Raw genomic sequence first — 17,216 nt, 5'->3', positions numbered from 1 at the left:
TGGACCAAAGCCCAACAACCACTTTTTGCATATTTTACAAAAAGCAGACCTAACAATAATAGATCATTGTGAATGTTTTGATCGATTAATGATGTGTAACGGCTATAATTGTAGTTAGAAATGACTTTTGGTTTGGGAGTCAACACTTAGATAAAAATGCCTCCCCCCTCTTCCGATGATTGCGAAACCCAAAATATATAAAAAAAACTAAAAGAGTTTACAATCCTTAGAAAAATAACAGATACTTTTCTAAATTATCTCTCTCAGCATTTGTACATTTCCATTTTGGATATTCAATTTTTTTTCTAATCCAAACTTTAGTTTTAACTCACCCATTTTGGTCGTAAACAAAAACGATAAGGCAAATAGATCACACAACAAAATAAAAATTTTAGAGTTTATGTATGCAAAAAAATTTGAAAACAATAATAAATGTAAGTGAAGAAAAAATTTTCACGCACCAAAAAAGAACACCAAAGTTTTGTTACCCATGTTATGGAAATTCCACTAGTACAACACCTAATAGCTTGGGGGAATTTTATAAGAAAGAGATTTCTAATTGATCCTATCATGTTTTAAATGTGGTGGATATACATGCCAGAAACATGTTGAAGATTCTAATGACCTAATAATCCAAACATTTCAAGGAGTAGAAAAAGTTGAATTCTCAAGTTAACGTGTGGACGAGAGCCCAATAACCCACTTTTTACCTATTTTACGAAAAGCGGACCTAACAATCATAGATCATCATGAATGTTTTGAACTATTAATAATGTGTAAGAACTATAATTTTAGTTAGAAATGACATATGGTTTGGGAGTCAACACTTAGATTAAAATGTCTCCCCCTCTTCTGCTGATTGTGAAAACCAAAATATATAAAACAAAACTAAAAGAGTTTAAAATCCTTAAAAAATCAAATATACAATTTGCAATTATCTCTCTCAATATTTGTGCATTTCAATTTTGGATGTTCAATTTTTTTTCTAATCCAAACTTGAGTTTTCACTCTCCCATTTTTTTTGTAAACAAAAATGATAAGGCAAATAGATCACACAACAAAATGAAAATTTTAGAGTTTATGTATGCAAAAAAATTTGAAAACAATAATAAATGTAAGTGAAGAAAATTTTTTCACGCACAAAAAATGTACACCAAAGTTTTGTTCCCCATGTTTGGGAAATTCCACTAGTACAACCCCTATTACCTTGGTGGAATTTTATAAGAAAGAGATTTCTAATTGATCCTAACTTGTTTTAAATAAGGTAGATATGTATGCCAGAAACATGTTGAAGCTGTTAATGACCTAATGATCCAAAATTTCCAAGGTGTAGAAAAAGTTGAATTCTCAATTTAACGTGTGGACCACAGCCCAACAACCCACTTTTTGCCTATTTTACAAAAAGCGGACCTAACAATCATAGATCATCGTGAATGTTTTGATCAATTAATGATGTATAACGTCTATAATTTTAGTTAGAAATGACTTATGGTGTGGGAGTCAACACTTAGATAAAAATGCCTCCCTCCTCTTCCGATGATTGCGAAACCCAAAATATATAAAAAAAAAACTAAAAGAGTTTACAATCCATTAAAAATCACAGATACTTTTTGGAATTATCTCTTTAGGATATTCAATTTTTTCCTAATCCAACTTGAGTTTTCACTCTCCCATATTTGTCGTAAACAAAAACGATAAGGCAAATAGATCACACATAAAAATGAAAATTTTAGAGTTTATATATTCAAAAAATTTAAAAATAATAATAAATGTAAATCAAGAAAAAAATTTTACCCACCAAAAAAGAACACCAAAGTTTTGATCGATTAATGATGTGTAACGGCTATAATTTTAGTTAGAAATAACTTATGGTTTGGGATTCAATACTCAGATAAAATTCCACCCCCCTCTTCCGATAATTGTGAAACCCAAAATATATAAAAAAATAAAAAAGTTTACAATCCTTATAAAATCATTGATACTTTTTGGAATCATCTCTCTAAGCTTTTGTGTATTTCCATTTTGGATGTTAATTTTTTTTTCAAATCCAAACTAGAGTTTTCACGTTCCCATTTTTGTCATAAACAAAAAAGATTTGGCAAATAGATCACACTACAAAATGAAAATTTTAGAGTTTATGTATGCAAAAAAATTTTAAAACAATAATAAATGTAAGTGAAGAAATTTTTTTCACTCACCAATGTTTTGTTACACATGTCTGGGAAATTTCAATAGTATAACCCCTAATAGCTTGGTGGAATTTTATAAGATAGAGATTTCTAATTGATCCTAACATGTTTTAAATGTGGTGGATATGCATGCCAGAAACATGTTAAACATGCTAATGACCTAATGATCCAAAAATTTCAAGGAGTAGAAAAAGTTGAATTCTCAAGTTAACGTCAAGAGCCCAACAACCCTCTTTTTGCCTATTTTACAAAAAGCGGACCTAACAATAATAGATCATCGTGAATGTTTTGATCGATTAATGATGTGTAACGGCTAAAATTTTAGTTATAAATGACTTATGGTTTGGGAGTCAACACATAGATAAAAAAGCCTCCCCCCTCTTCCGATGATTGCGAAATCCAAATAATATAAAAAAAAAACAAAAAGAGTTTACAATCCTTAAAAAATTGCAGATACTTTTTGGAATTTAATCTCTCAACATTTGTGCTTTTACATTTTGGTTGTTCAATTTTTTTTCTAATCCAAACTTGAGTTTTCACTCTCCCATTTTTTTCGTAAGCTAAAAAGATAAGGCAAATAGATCACACAACAAAATAAAAATTTTAGAGTTTATGTATGCAAAAAAAAATTAAAACAATAATAAATGTAAGTGAAGAAACTTTTTTCACTCACCAAAAATGAACACCAAAGTTTTGTTACCCATGTTTGGGAAATTCCACTAGTACAACCCCTAATAGCTTGGTGGAATTTTATAACAAAAAAATTTCTAATTGATCCTAACATGTTTTTAATGTGATGGATATGCATGCCAGAAACATGTTGAAGATGCAAATGACTTAATGATCCAAAATTTTCATTGAGTAGAAAAAGTTGAATTCTAAAGTTAACATGTGGACCAGAGCCCAACAACCCACTTTTTGCCTATATTACAAAAAGCGGACCTAACAATAATAGATCATCGTAAATGTTTTGATCGATTAATGATGTGTAACGGCTATAATTTCAGTTAGAAATGACTTATGGGTTGGGAGTCAACACATAGATAAAATTGCCTCCCCCCTCTTCTGATGACTGCGAAACCCAAAATATATAAAAAAACTAATAGAGTTTACAATCCTTAAAAAATAACAGATACTTTTTGGAATTATTTCTCGCAGCATTTGTACATTTCATTTTGGATGTTCAATTTTTTTTCTAATCCAAACTTGAGTTTTAACTCACCCATTTTTGTCGTAAACAAAAAAGATAAGGCAAATAGATCACACAACAAAATGAAAATTTTAGGGTTTATGTATGCAAAAATTTTTGAAAATAATAATAAATGTATATGAAGAAAAAAATTTCACGCACCAAAAATTAACACCAAAGTTTTGTTACCCATGTTGGGGAAATTCCACTAGTACAACCCCTAATAGCTTGGTGGAATTTTATAAGAAAGAGATTTCTAATTGATCTTAACATGGTTTAAATGTGGTGGTTATGCATGCCAGAAACATGTTGAAGATGCTAATGTCGTAATGATTCTAAAATTTCAAGGAGTAGAAAAAGTTGAATTCTAAAGTTAACGTGTGGACCAAAGCCCAACAACCACTTTTTGCATATTTTACAAAAAGCAGACCTAACAATAATAGATCATTGTGAATGTTTTGATCGATTAATGATGTGTAACGGCTATAATTGTAGTTAGAAATGACTTTTGGTTTGGGAGTCAACACTTAGATAAAAATGCCTCCCCCCTCTTCCGATGATTGCGAAACCCAAAATATATAAAAAAAACTAAAAGAGTTTACAATCCTTAGAAAAATAACAGATACTTTTCTGAATTATCTCTCTCAGCATTTGTACATTTCCATTTTGGATATTCAATTTTTTTTCTAATCCAAACTTTAGTTTTAACTCACCCATTTTGGTCGTAAACAAAAACGATAAGGCAAATAGATCACACAACAAAATAAAAATTTTAGAGTTTATGTATGCAAAAAATTTGAAAACAGTAATAAATGTAAGTGAAGAAAAAATTTTCACGCACCAAAAATGAACACCAAAGTTTTCTTACCCATGTTTGGGAAATTCCACTAGTACAACCCCTAATAGCTTGGGGGAATTTTATAAGAAAGAGATTTCTAATTGATCCTATCATGTTTTAAATGTGGTCGATATGCATGCCAGAAACATGTTGAAGATGCTAATGACCTAATAATCCAAACATTTCAAGCAGTAGAAAAAGTTGAATTCTCAAGTTAACGTGTGGACCAGAGCCCAACAACCCACTCTTTGCCTTTTTTACGAAAAGCAGACCTAACAATCATAGATCATCGTGAATGTTTTGAACTATTAATAATGTGTAAAAACTATAATTTTAGTTAGAAATGACATATGGTTTGGGAGTCAACACTTAGATAAAAATGCCTCCCCCTCTTCCGCTGATTGCGAAAACCAAAATATATAAAACAAAACTAAAAGAGTTTACAATCCTTAAAAAATCAAAGATACAATTTGGAATTATCTCTCTCAATATTTGTGCATTTCAATTTTGGATGTTCAAATTTTTTTCTAATCCAAACTTGAGTTTTCAATCTCCCATATTTTTCGTAAACAAAAATGATAAGGCAAATAGATCACACAACAAAATGAAAATTTTAGAGTTTATGTTTGAAAAAAAATTTGAAAAAAATAATAAATGTAAGTGAAGAAATTTTTTTCACGCACAAAAAATGTACACCAAAGTTTTATTCCCCATGTTTGGGAAATTCCACTAGTACAACCCCTATTAGCTTGGTGGAATTTTATGGTAGGAACAAAAAGGATATTTGTAAGCGGAAGTGATGGCGTAACAGAGGTAGATCCTTTCTTGATAACTTTAGTTTGGGATCCATTAGCTATGGTAACAAATTTATTTGAGAGATAAAAAGAGACAAAGTGGAGTAGACTTTTGTTACCAGTGAGATGCTCGGAGGCTTCTAAGTCAATTATCCAAGATGAAGAGGAGGAAGTGGCAAAGAACATACCTGAAGTGGTGGTGGCAGCAACAGCGGGGGAGGAACTTGAAGGAGAGATCATCAGAGTTTTCGCTTTCTAGAATAAGTCGTACTCATCATCTTTAAGGGTCTTCTTTTCTGTTGGTTGGACAAACTTGTCCTCCTTTGTACTACTTGTTGAGGCTTGATTAGCCTTTGACCATTCTGGTGTGCCATAGATTGTCCAACACTAATCGATAGTGTGGCCATATTTTCCACAGTGAGTGCATTCATTGCATTATGTTTTAAAGAAATCATTCCTTCCATCTCTTCCTTGTCCTCCTCTATAATTTCTTCCATAGCCTCAACCACAGTCGGTTGATGTGCCCCTATTACCAGAGTACATAGTTGATGATACTTTAGTAGGAGAAGGGGAAGAAGAGTTTGGCATATGGACTAATGTTGCACATACATCATCAAAAGTGGAATTGTAAAGGCGCTAAGGAGTTGAGTTTTAGCAACCTCGAGATACTGTTTAATATTTTCTAGACAAATGGCAATGGATAAGGTTTCCTTTAGCTTGTCTCGGACAAAGTCATTAGTGAAGTTAGGCTGAGATAACTTCCATTCTTAAAGAAGGCCTCTAAATCGAACCAAGTATTCATGGATATTTTCTACTTGTTTAGTATTAAATATAATTTAGAGAATATCATATGGCCCTTGTAAGTTGTCTGAGCTAGAGTACAACTTAGCACATGTGTCCTAAACCTGTTTGGTTGTATCCAGGTTGACTACATTGTTGGATACTTGCTCTTCCATGACATTGATGAGCCAACTAACCCCCAAGGTGTAATTTTTCAACCACTTATTGTAAGTGCTATCTTCTTCATCAATAGGTGGTCTGAGCTTGGTTAGATGACCTAGTAGGTCTTGGGTAATAAGAAACCTTTTAACTAATTTGGATCAGTTCGAGTGATTGGATAACCCCCTTAAAGGTATGTTGGTAATCCTAAGAACATTGTTCTTATGTCCAATATGTTCTTCAACCATGGGAGGCAAGTAAAAATTTTAAAGGATGAAGGGAGAAAGTAATTTACAAGCCTAACTGAACCAAATCAAAGAGCTCAAGTAAGTGTCAATTTGAACCAACTTGGCTTAAGGAAGAATCCAAGCTCAATCTTCCATTTTCAACCAGAACTCAATGGTTGAAATTAGTCAATTAATCATGCATTGAATTAAGGAAAGTCTTAGTTGACCAAAAATCATATCTTTCTTAAAAAATGATAATCAGATTATCCACCAAATCATGATCTTTAGAAGAACCACTTCCAAATATAAAAAAAGAAACTTTCCCTTGTAGTATGGCACCATTTACCAAAAAATCTATCTTTCTTTGATCTTAATACTCAAGGATATCAAATTAGATTCTTGTAATCTTTTCAAACACCAATAAATCTCACAAAATTCGTGGTTGGCCAAAGGAGATTCTAAAAGAGAAAGTTTCCTTCCTTGAATGGAGCCAAACTTAATAGTAAAAAAATAGTAGTTTTTTTGCCTTTTTTTCTTGAAATCTTTGGGAAAGTAAATCTCCTACGATATCCAACGTGGGAGGGAAAGAAAGGAGCAAGAAAACTCGTGGCTTTACTAGTAGTTTTGAATAAAAAATTGAATAATCTTAGTTCTTCAAAAAATAGCTCTTCAAAAGAGCATTGACGGAGGAAGAAGCGTCATGCTTTTCCTCAAAACTTCTTAAAACAAAAAAATATCAAAATTGGATCATAACAAGTATGAGAGAATGGTTTTACAATTGATTGTTTGCATGAACGAACAATAGCTACCCATGCAAAAATAAAAAATAAAAATCAACATAACTAATTTCAGCCAAAACTTGCAAACCGACTGAAAAAATTCAGCCTTTACAAGCTTCTTCCAAACCGAGAGATATGAATCTCAATATTCTCATAGGATGAAGAACCTCTTAACCATCTTCCAAAGTTAAAAAAACAGAGATCAAGAAGCCATCAATAGATCATAATAACAAGAACAAAAAACTTATCTTAAAGCTTCAATTTTGCTTCATAAGGAGTCTTGCATGAATATTTTTTTATCATAGAAACTGTAGAGCATCATCTTGATATGGGGATACTAAATTTATTGTTTTGATACCATATTGAATTTAGGACTTCATGATTAAAGCCTCAAACAAAGTAAGAGAGGGAGAGAAACAAAATAACAAGAAGAGATAAGAGAAAACTCGGGTAAAGAAGGGAGAAAGAGAGAAAAGGGAGAGAACCTTTAGGCTAAGAGAGCTTGGACGAATTTGGAAAAGGGGAGAGAGACTTGATTGAATAACCCATCAACCAACACTCTAATTATATTTTTTTTCCATTACATATTTAGGGAAAATCTTCAATCAATTATGATCCCTAATTACATCAATAAAGGAAGATACATAACATCATCAATTAAGGAAAATTACAAAATCTTACACCTTGTGTGATGATACCTCATGCCACCATTTGGATGCATGGGCATGATTGGTCCCTCCTTTAACATCTTTTACCTGGAAAATACGAAAATATTTTCTTCCGTCAATCCTAATTGTACTACAGAGTACAAAGTCAATCCGAAGAAGTGTTATGCTTTTCCTCAAAACTTCTTAAAACAAAAAAATATCAAACTTGGATCATAACAAGTATGAGAGAATGATTTTTCAATAGACAAAGCTTGCATGCATGAATAGTAGCTTCCCTTTCAAAAATAAAAATAAAAATTCAACATAACCAATTTAAGCCAAAACTTGTAAACCGACTGAAAAAATCCAGCCTTTACAAGCTTCTTCCAAATCGAGAGATATGAATCTGAATATTCTCATAAGATGAAGAGGATAACTTCTGATCCATCTTCCAAAGTTAAAAAAACGAGATCAAGAAGTCTTCAATAGATAATAATAGCAAGAACAAGAAACTTATTTCAACAAGCTTCAATTTTGCTTTACAAGGAGTCTTGCACGAGTAGCTTTGATTATAGAAACTTCATAGCATTATCTTAACGTGGGGATCCTAAATTGATTGATTTGGTACTATGTTGAGTTTAGGACCTCATGATGAGAACCTTGAACAAAGTAAGAGAAAGAGAGAAGAAAAAAAAAATGAGAGAACTCGGGTAAAGAAGGAAGAAAAAGAGAAAAAAAAAGAAAATGTTTAGGCTGAAAGAGTTTGGACGAATTTGGAGAAGCAAAAGTGACTTGATTGAATAACCTTCAACCAAGACTATATTTATATTTTTTCCATTAAATATTTAGGATACCTCAATTAATTATGATCCCTAATTATATCAATCAAAAAAATTATATCAATTAAGAAAGATTATAAAATCTTACGCCTCGTGTGTGATGATACCTCTCGGACGTGTGGGTGGTCTTTCATTTAACATTTTTACCTAGAAAATACGAAAATATTTTCTTCCGTGAATCCGAATTGTACTACAAAGTACGGAGTCAATCAGCGTACGCAGCAATCAGTGATCCATAGGTCAGAAACTAACAGTTCACGTCGCAATCGTTTTCGCTTTCCTGACTATTTCGTTCCTCCCCTCCCTTGATATATTATTATAATCAAGTTCAGTTTAGTCGTACAAAATTTTTAGCTTTCACCCCTCCGAACGTTCGTACCGCCACGCCAGCCGCCGCCGGCATCCGTGTCGTATGAGCAACATCCCCGGAATCCCCAGACTGTGCAAATGACCGAGTCCTCCTATGGTTATGTTCCGTATGCTTGCCCTTGTCAGAATCCTGACTCGTACGCTTATCCGAATGCCTACCCTCCTTATGGCGGTGGAATGAGTTCTCTTTTTGGTTCTCCCTATGCTTATCCTGGCTACCCGTCCTCTTCTTCTCCACCGCCCCCGCCCCCACCACGACCTTCTAGTGGTTCGGACGGTGCTTCGTCTTCGAAAGCCCCTCCACCTCCTCCTTATCCGCCGATAGCCTCCACTTGGGATTTCTTGAACTTCTTTGGGACTAACAATGATACCTTTTATCCATTTCGGTACACTCCTAGTCGTGATTCGAAGGAGGTGAGATAGGAGGAAGGCATACCGGATTTGGAGGACGAGGAGTTCCAGCACGAGGTAGTCAAAGAGGTCCACGGCGAGCAGAAGTTTGTGGACTCTGCCGGTGCGGATTACACGAAAATGGCGCTCGTGGAGGATGAAAAGAGGATAAGCGAAGATGGAGAGGAAGGTGGTGGTTTGGAGTATGAAGTGCATTTGATGGATAAAAATGTGGTGGAAAAAGAAGTGAAGTCAGAGGAGCGGAGCAATGCTGCTGCCTTCAAAGCTCGTGGTACGCTGGGTGTTCCAGAGGTTGTTAGAGAAATCAAAGCTCAGTTTGATGTTGCGGCAGAGTCAGCTAATGAAGTTTCCAAGATGCTTGAGGCTGGTAAACTTCCCTACCATCGGAAGGGTGCTGCACATAAAGGTAAGTTATCATTTTGAAAACAAGTCTATTTACGGGCCTAGATTTCTTAAGAAGAGGCTTTCTGTTTTTTTCCCCTATCAAATGAGCTGCAGGGAGACCCTTCTACTAACTTCTGCCTTTGCCGTAATATTCGCTAGAGCATGGGTTTCTGTCTGCGGTTTTTTCTGCTCAAAATGAAAAGTTCAAGGAATTGATAGTGAAAAAATGCTCTTCACTACAACATATATGAACGTTAACTTTCTTCTGAAAATTTTAATCACATGTACTCACCTTTTTTTTTTTTTTTTGCAGCGTCGTCCTAGATGTTGAATGCTATTACACCTTCTCTATCGGGGGTGGCTACCCAACCTTCAACATCTAAAAGCGGGGAATCGTCATCAGGAGGGAAAGGTGGTTCTTTCTTAGTGGACTTCTATGAAGACAAGGGGATGGGGGCAGGAAACCTGTCCTGTACATTGGAGAAGTTATATATTTGGGAGAAGAAGCTTTACGAAGAAGTCAAGGTATGGTACTCTGAGCTAGTTAATCCTACAGACTTAGCACAGACCCCTTATCTTGCTATTGTAATCTCATACTTCGTATGTTGCTTCTGAAAGAGATTTTGTTACAGGACTTAACTGACCTTTTAAGTTATCTTTGAATTATATATGACAGGTGGTGGACTTGATTGCTGTTAAAACGGTTTATATCTTTTAGTTTATTTTTGTTTTGGGTGAGGGATAGTAGAGGGAAGAGCATAGACATAGCATTATGGTATATATTTTTTTTTTTTTTGGAAAAACAGTTGTATGTTATTAATTATGGTTTTGTGTTTAAGCCTTTTTTTATTGAAATTTTAGTGGTGCTGCATATGAGCCAAAATGAAAACACTCCTGATCTTGGTACTTCGTGCACAAGTTTCCAAATGATAATGGGCATGTCAAATTGTGTTTCTATTGTCCAGTTATTCGTGTGCAAAATTACCATCGTAGTTCATTGGCAGCTTTTTTTGCATCGGTTATTTTCAAAAAATGTCTCAAAAAGAATACCAATCAGTCATGTTTTGTTGTACATATAGTTAACTTAGAACTATGTCCTGTACTTTAAGGTTTCAGAAGTGGTTTTGCCTAAAGATTATTGTCTTGTGGGATAAATTTGACTAGAACAGGAAATGGTTAAATCATTAACTGAATCTGCTTCTTGACACTAACTTCAGAGTCTGGTTCTGACTTTTTGTTTGAAGTATAGTCTGTGATTGTTCAAAGTATCATCACATAGTATGTTATAAATGTTGTCCACGAAGTACTGCTAAGGTTTGTTATTTTCTTGGCCCTGTTTGTGATGTTTGTGTACAGGGCATAAGTGTAATCTGTAATCTGTTGTATATAATAAAGGTAAAATGCTGGGTTAAGCTAAATTGACACCTCTCTCTCTCTCTCTCTCTTTCTCTCTCTCTCTCTGGTTCTTACTTTCTCTTTGGTCTTGATTCCTCTTACTAAATCTCTTCCTCCTTTTGTCTTTTATTTCTTTCTTCTTTTCATTTAACCTAACCTTAAAGAAGCGTCCTTCTTTTCTACACAAGGAGTGGGCATCTTGTATCAGGTACCTTACTGGGACCCTTGAAATATGATAGGTCTCAGTTGATATGCCCTGGGCTTTAAGATATCATAACTAGATTAACAACTTTTAGGTCCAATTATTCATTTAATATTATCTAATATTGTTATAAAAGTTTGTCATCCATCTTTGCTAACATACTTGGCTGAGTTTTTTTTTTTTGTTAGCTTCTGCTGAGATCACAGTAGGCTCTTTTGATATCAAAAGATATCTGGGGTGCAGCACAGAAGCAGCCGGTAGATTCTCTTTATTCTGACTTCCAGTATTTGTTGCATACTTGGTTACATGAGATGGAGATGAGTACAAATTTTCCCCATTGAATAATTGCTTGATCTACTCCACATGCCTTGTCAACTGTTATTTTGCTTGTAAACATTTAGAGTAATAGTTCTATGCAAAGGCATCTCAAAAGGACGGAGGGAGGGAGGGAGGGAGGGAGGGAAAGATATTTTTTGTGCTATCTGCATAGTTCTTTCTTTCCAAGTTGCTGTAATTTTTAATCTTTCTGCTAAACTAAGCTCTGAGGGCAGTGCAATTGAATTGTATGTATTGTTGACTCTCTTTAAAAAGGCGTGTTCCTCTGAATCTCCTGAAAGAAAGCATTAATTGTTGATTCAGTTCAAATGCTCAATTTTTGAAAATTGTATATGAACAGAAATGCTTCATGTTCAAGTGGTTTCTTAGTTCTCAAACTCATTTTACTCTTCTGTATGAACTCCTTTTGAGCAGGCAGAGGAAAGGATGCGGATCATTCTTGAGAGGAAGTGCCAGCGTTTAAAGCAGTTGGATGAAAAGGGTGCAGAGGCTCATAGACTTGATGCCATTCAAACAGTTATTAGGAAATTATCAACAAAAATAAGAATAGCTATAAAGGTTGTAGACTATATCAAGTAGAATAAATTAGTTACGGGATGAAGAGTTGTGGCCGCAGATCAATGAGTTAATTCAAGGGTATGTCTTATTTTCTTTTTCTTGTGTGTGTCTGATCTATTTCTAGTCTTCTTTTTATCTTTCTTTAAGTTAAGAATTTGATGGATTCAGAATTCACTTTTTCATACATGAACTTCTTTTGTGATTTATCTTCTTAGTTATTTTTTGGTTTTATTTATCATGTCTGGGTCATAAGGGAACCTTTTGCATGAGTTTTGCAGCTGTGGTGGAGCTCATGTAGAAATGCACAAGGGCTGGGTTTTGGGTGGGATCTTGAAAACCCTATGCTGCCATGCATGCTCAACTTTGAAACCTGATCCCGTGAAGACCTGTGAACAAATATCCAACCATGTCGTTCCTGTTTCCAAAATCTCCCACCCTATTCCAACATCCCTGGTACATTCCTGCAATGGCCTAAGCCATTCCAACTATCTTTCCATAAATGTCCTTGTTTAAATTTTTTTTGGAGTCTTTCATTTAAAGAGAACGGCCTTAGTGCCATTTAGTTTTGTGGCCGAACTTTTTTTTTTCTCAAGTACCCTCAATATTTTTTAGAATCAAACATTACATATTTTTTTTGTAAAAAAAGCTTGGTCTTTTTGAAAAACGTTGAGGGTATTTGAGCTTCCGGGTGAGCTTACACTTACTCTTAGCCCCTTTGATTAGTTGGCGGGCGGGATAAGCCCCCTACTTAAGATTCTAAAAGGTAACCTTACAATGATCTCTACCCATCCCCTCCTTTAGCAGTTTGGGTTGAGGCGAGTTCCATGTATAACTTGCACTGTGTGCATCTCTAAGCTCATATTGTCTCATGGAAGGTGTTTTGGGTAATTTGTTTTCTAAAAATCAAAATTTAGTCAAGTTCTATTCTTTTCATCAGTTGCTTGCAAGTTTATACCATTATATTTTTGGTTGATCCAACTTTCCCTTCCTGATTATTTGTTTCAAGTCCTATGTCATTGTTTTACCATATTTTATTTCGTCTTTTTCTTTGGTTCATTATTTAGTTGCAGGTGGGCTCCTTGTTCCTTGGTGGTATTTGTGAATGCCCACAACAACTCTTCCTCTTTAGTTATTTTAACTCTTTGAATTAAAATGTTCCTAATGTTTTCTACTCTTTCATTTTTGTTCTTTGTCAACTTCAGCTGGGTCCATTTGGAAGTAAATTATGAGAATCAGTGAATTATTACTGTTCTGTTTGAAGGGTTCATTATTCTCATCCTTGTTGTCATTTTTTGGGTTGCCTTCTTGTAGGTCTTTTCTATTTGTCAAGTAGAAAAGAAATTCTAAGTGGGTTTGGTAATGGGTGTAGCGGTTAATCCTGCTATCTATATCTATCCTCTGCACTTTTCATTCGTTTGGGAGGGGGTTGATGATGGTTTATGGAAGTTATTCACTGACCTTATTCATCAAAAAATATCCTAATAATCTATGCATTTCTGGAAAGCCTGATAAGCTCTCATGTTGCAGGTTAATTATAATGTGGAAAGTTATGCTCAAATGTCATCAGAGCCAGTTTCAGGTCATATCTGATGCTAAAAGTCTTGATGCAATAGCTTCTCATGAAAAGCTTAGCCAATCTCATATAGAGGCTACTCTTCAGCTTGAACGTGATCTTCTGAACTGGATTTCTAGTTTTTATACATGGGTTTGTACTCAAAAGGGTTATGTCAGAGCATTGAACGGTTGGCTCTTGAAGTGCCTCCACCAGGAACCTGAAGTGACGCCTGATGGGGTTGCCCCCTCCTCGCCAGGTCGAATTGGTGCTCCTTCTGTGTTTGTCATCTGTAATCAGTGGGCTCAAGCAATGGAAAGAATATCAGAGAATGAGGTTGTTGAGGCCATGCAAGCGTTTTCTGATAGTGTGATTCTGCAGTGGGACCGACAGAAGGCAGGGCAACAGCCCATGGAGATGGCCCATAGGGACATGGACAGAAGGATGAAGGTGTTAGAGAAAGAGGAGCAGAAGATACAAAATGATTTAGATACAGTAAATGAGAAGCTAGTATTCGTCTCGGAGCAAGTTGGTGCTCCTATTCCTGAATAGATTGTGCATAAAGCCAATGCAGCCAGTGAGAACAGTTTAAAGGGTGGTCTAAAACTGATCTTTGCAGCCATGGAGAGGTTTAGTGCTGATTCTGTGAAGACATATGAGGAACTTCGGGTGCGCGCACCGAAGAAGATAGGCTAGCCAGAGAGAATGCCAAAGTCCCCTAGCTTTTTAATGGAGAAGGCATGGAACAATTCTGTGTTTCCTTTGGACTTCATTGGAGCCTCCAATCTTGGGTTAAGTGCTTGTATTAATTCAAGTACCAGGCCTTACTATGAGTGCTCTAGTTTTGAAGAGCTATTTTGGTGGACTGCTGATCCTGATGGTATACGTGGGATAATAAGTAGAGTGCACTGTCTTGCAGAGATCATATCGGTTAACCCAATCCATGCAGTCGTGGAGTGGAAAGGTGGACCCACAAATACTATTTTTTGGTTCACGAGTGCAAAGAACTGGTCAACCCACAAATCATGTTCATATTTTGCAGTCTTCTCTGTTGTTGGGAGAAAAACCGGTGGTCTACCTGCGGCACCATGCGCTCATTGACAGATTCCTTTTGGTTGTTTAACAAAGGACAAAGAAGGTACCAACGCAAACAGGAACCCCTGAAGTTTATGCTGGAAGAGCTGAAAATTAAGATTCTGAGGGCAGAAAGAAAGTTAAAAAACCTACAGTAGCAGGAAAGAAATAAGGCAGTGATGCCAAGTGGATATTTATTCAAGTTGATCTGTTACGAAAATCTGTCGAAGAATGATATAGAAATTATTCACGTGAAGGAGTAACGGATGCAGACTTCTCTTGCCAAGTCGTTAGACTGTCATATGTTACCATATTTTGGTCAAAGGGGAGGAAGGCCAAAGATGAGTTGCAACGAAAGAAACGGACGGCAGAGGCGACCAAGTACAGGTTAAGAGATCAGGTCATCAGAGTGGTAATTCTTCACTAGTGATAGCTGCTTCTATGCTGCGTTCATCATTCATGTTTGTTAAGCAATCTGTGCAACTAAAATGTGAGTGTACAATAAATAAAGCTAATTTATTAATTAAAATTGTAAATAGATATTCGTGCTTGAGGCTTACCTGCTGTTTCTGCAAAGCTGGCGTAACTTTCACTTTGGAGAGGTGGTCAAGTTGTGTTTAACAGGTAAAAAAACCGATGATGGTGTTATTATCGACGTCTGCATGCAAACTGTTAACTACTTTTTAGGAAGCAGTGGTGCATCAACGAGTTCTGTTGAAGTTACAGGGAGATTTCATGGAGCTACTCCAATACTTTTGTTTGAGCGTTAATCAATCTGCAAACAACAAAGATGAAGAAGAGGTATTGGTGGCATGGGTGTGAAAATGTAAAGTGGTTCCAGTGAGGTTTCTTTCAATATTGTCCTCCCATTATAGGAGCATCTTACTCTACCTTCAAATTTCTCACAAAGGCGTTTCCTAGTTTGTAAGCATCTTCCACAATCTTTAAAAGTTCAAACTGAGTAATTAGTACAGGATGGGTGCTTGGAGAAGTATTTCTATAATTACTAAGAAATTGTTTACCATGAAGAGCCTTTTGGTCCTTGCATATTCGGTTCAAAATGTTATTCTGAGGGCCCTTTTGATTTTCAGAAAAGATAAATAAGGACGACACTATTATTTTTGTTCAATTTAATGTCTTTATTGGGAAACTGGATCTAGCTCAAATGGTGATGAAATGTTAAGCAATTATTTGTTCATAAAGTATAAGGAATAAAGATGAAGGTAGTACAAGTACTAAAGAATTTGCATTTACTTTTTTGTTAAAGTGATTAAGTACAAGAAAAATCTCATTATTCAAGTTGGTAATTAAATTGCATCTATCTTTTATCCGTTCTACCGATGTTTGGGAATCATAAAAGAAGTATAAAGGAGACCATGACAAATGAAATTTGCAGAACTAAAAAGCCAAATTTGTTGCTGGCGTGAGTTACTGTAATTAAGGAAGAGGAGTACTTAGGCAATTTTACATACTAACTAATCTAAGCATGATAAAGAATATTGTGGAATTCTTCACATCCTTACAAGAGAGAATGGCACTTTGCCTTCTCTTTCTCTCAAACTTCTTTTCGTTTTTATCAAATTATATTACTCTTCATGGTATTAGAGTAAGATTGATCTAGAAATAGGTATGTCTTCATACTTGTTCCCAATCCAAGAAGAGATTTGTACAACATTTGAGGTTTTTCTCAAAATTATAGATTTGATTGGCCCATGTTAGTAATTTGTTTGTTTTTCTATTTTTTTGTGCCACAACCAGTTGGTTAGGGGTTATTTTTTAATGGACTGTACTCGGATGAGTTGTGAGGAAGAGACAATAGTTGTTTCAATTTGGTGTTAAAAAGAGTAATAGGTTTTTTTTTTCCCATGTTTTTAAGAAAATAAAAGATAATGTTAAGGGAAAGATAAATATTAAGGGGTGGCCAGTGCACCACAGGTTCAAGTTCATGCTCATGTGATTACATGCTTCATTGACTTGAACCCGTTAGTGGTGCACCTCTGCCAGGTTCAAGTGAATGAAACAAATCATTCACATGAACACGCTATAGCCTTAAGCGGTTGAATCAGGATTCCGCCCAAAATCCTGATTCATCCGCTTGAAGTCATTGGACTGCTGCCTCTCGCGACTCTCTTCCTCCTGAAATCTTTTTTTCCTCTCTCTCCCGCTCTCTTCTCCCTCTCGGCATCGTTTCCTTCTCCATCTCGCATTCGGCCTTCCTCTCCCTTCCCCCTCTTGCTCTCGGCCTCCCATCGTGTTGCAGTCTCTCGCTCTCCCCCTTCGACCTCATCCCCTCTACGTCATCTCCGACCTTCTCCCTCTAGCCTTTACCTCTTTTTCACCCCTTCTCTCGCTTCTCACTCTCTTTTCCCCTAAAAATCCTCCCGATTTCCTTCAATTTCCCCATTGGGCTTCATTTCCCCCAAATTTCAGAAAGTAACCCTAAACCCTACTTTTTTTTTCAATTAATTTACTGTTGTATTTGATTTAATTTTAG

General features: G+C 35.6%; 1 pseudogene; it reads left to right on the top strand.

Moving 5' to 3' along the window:
• Positions 1-5,860: 5,860 nt before the first annotated feature.
• Positions 5,861-14,370, top strand: LOC137938369 (protein ALTERED PHOSPHATE STARVATION RESPONSE 1-like; annotated as a pseudogene).
• The last annotated feature ends 2,846 nt before the right edge of the window (positions 14,371-17,216 follow it).

Source organism: Aristolochia californica, unplaced genomic scaffold, assembly GCF_029961685.1.
Source record: "Aristolochia californica isolate CCGP_79_NKW_82.1479 unplaced genomic scaffold, dmAriCali1.0.hap1 SCAF_8, whole genome shotgun sequence".
Taxonomy (NCBI): Eukaryota; Viridiplantae; Streptophyta; class Magnoliopsida; order Piperales; family Aristolochiaceae; genus Aristolochia; species Aristolochia californica.
Note: the sequence above shows the minus strand (reverse complement) of the source record. Positions and strands in the feature narration are given on the sequence as shown.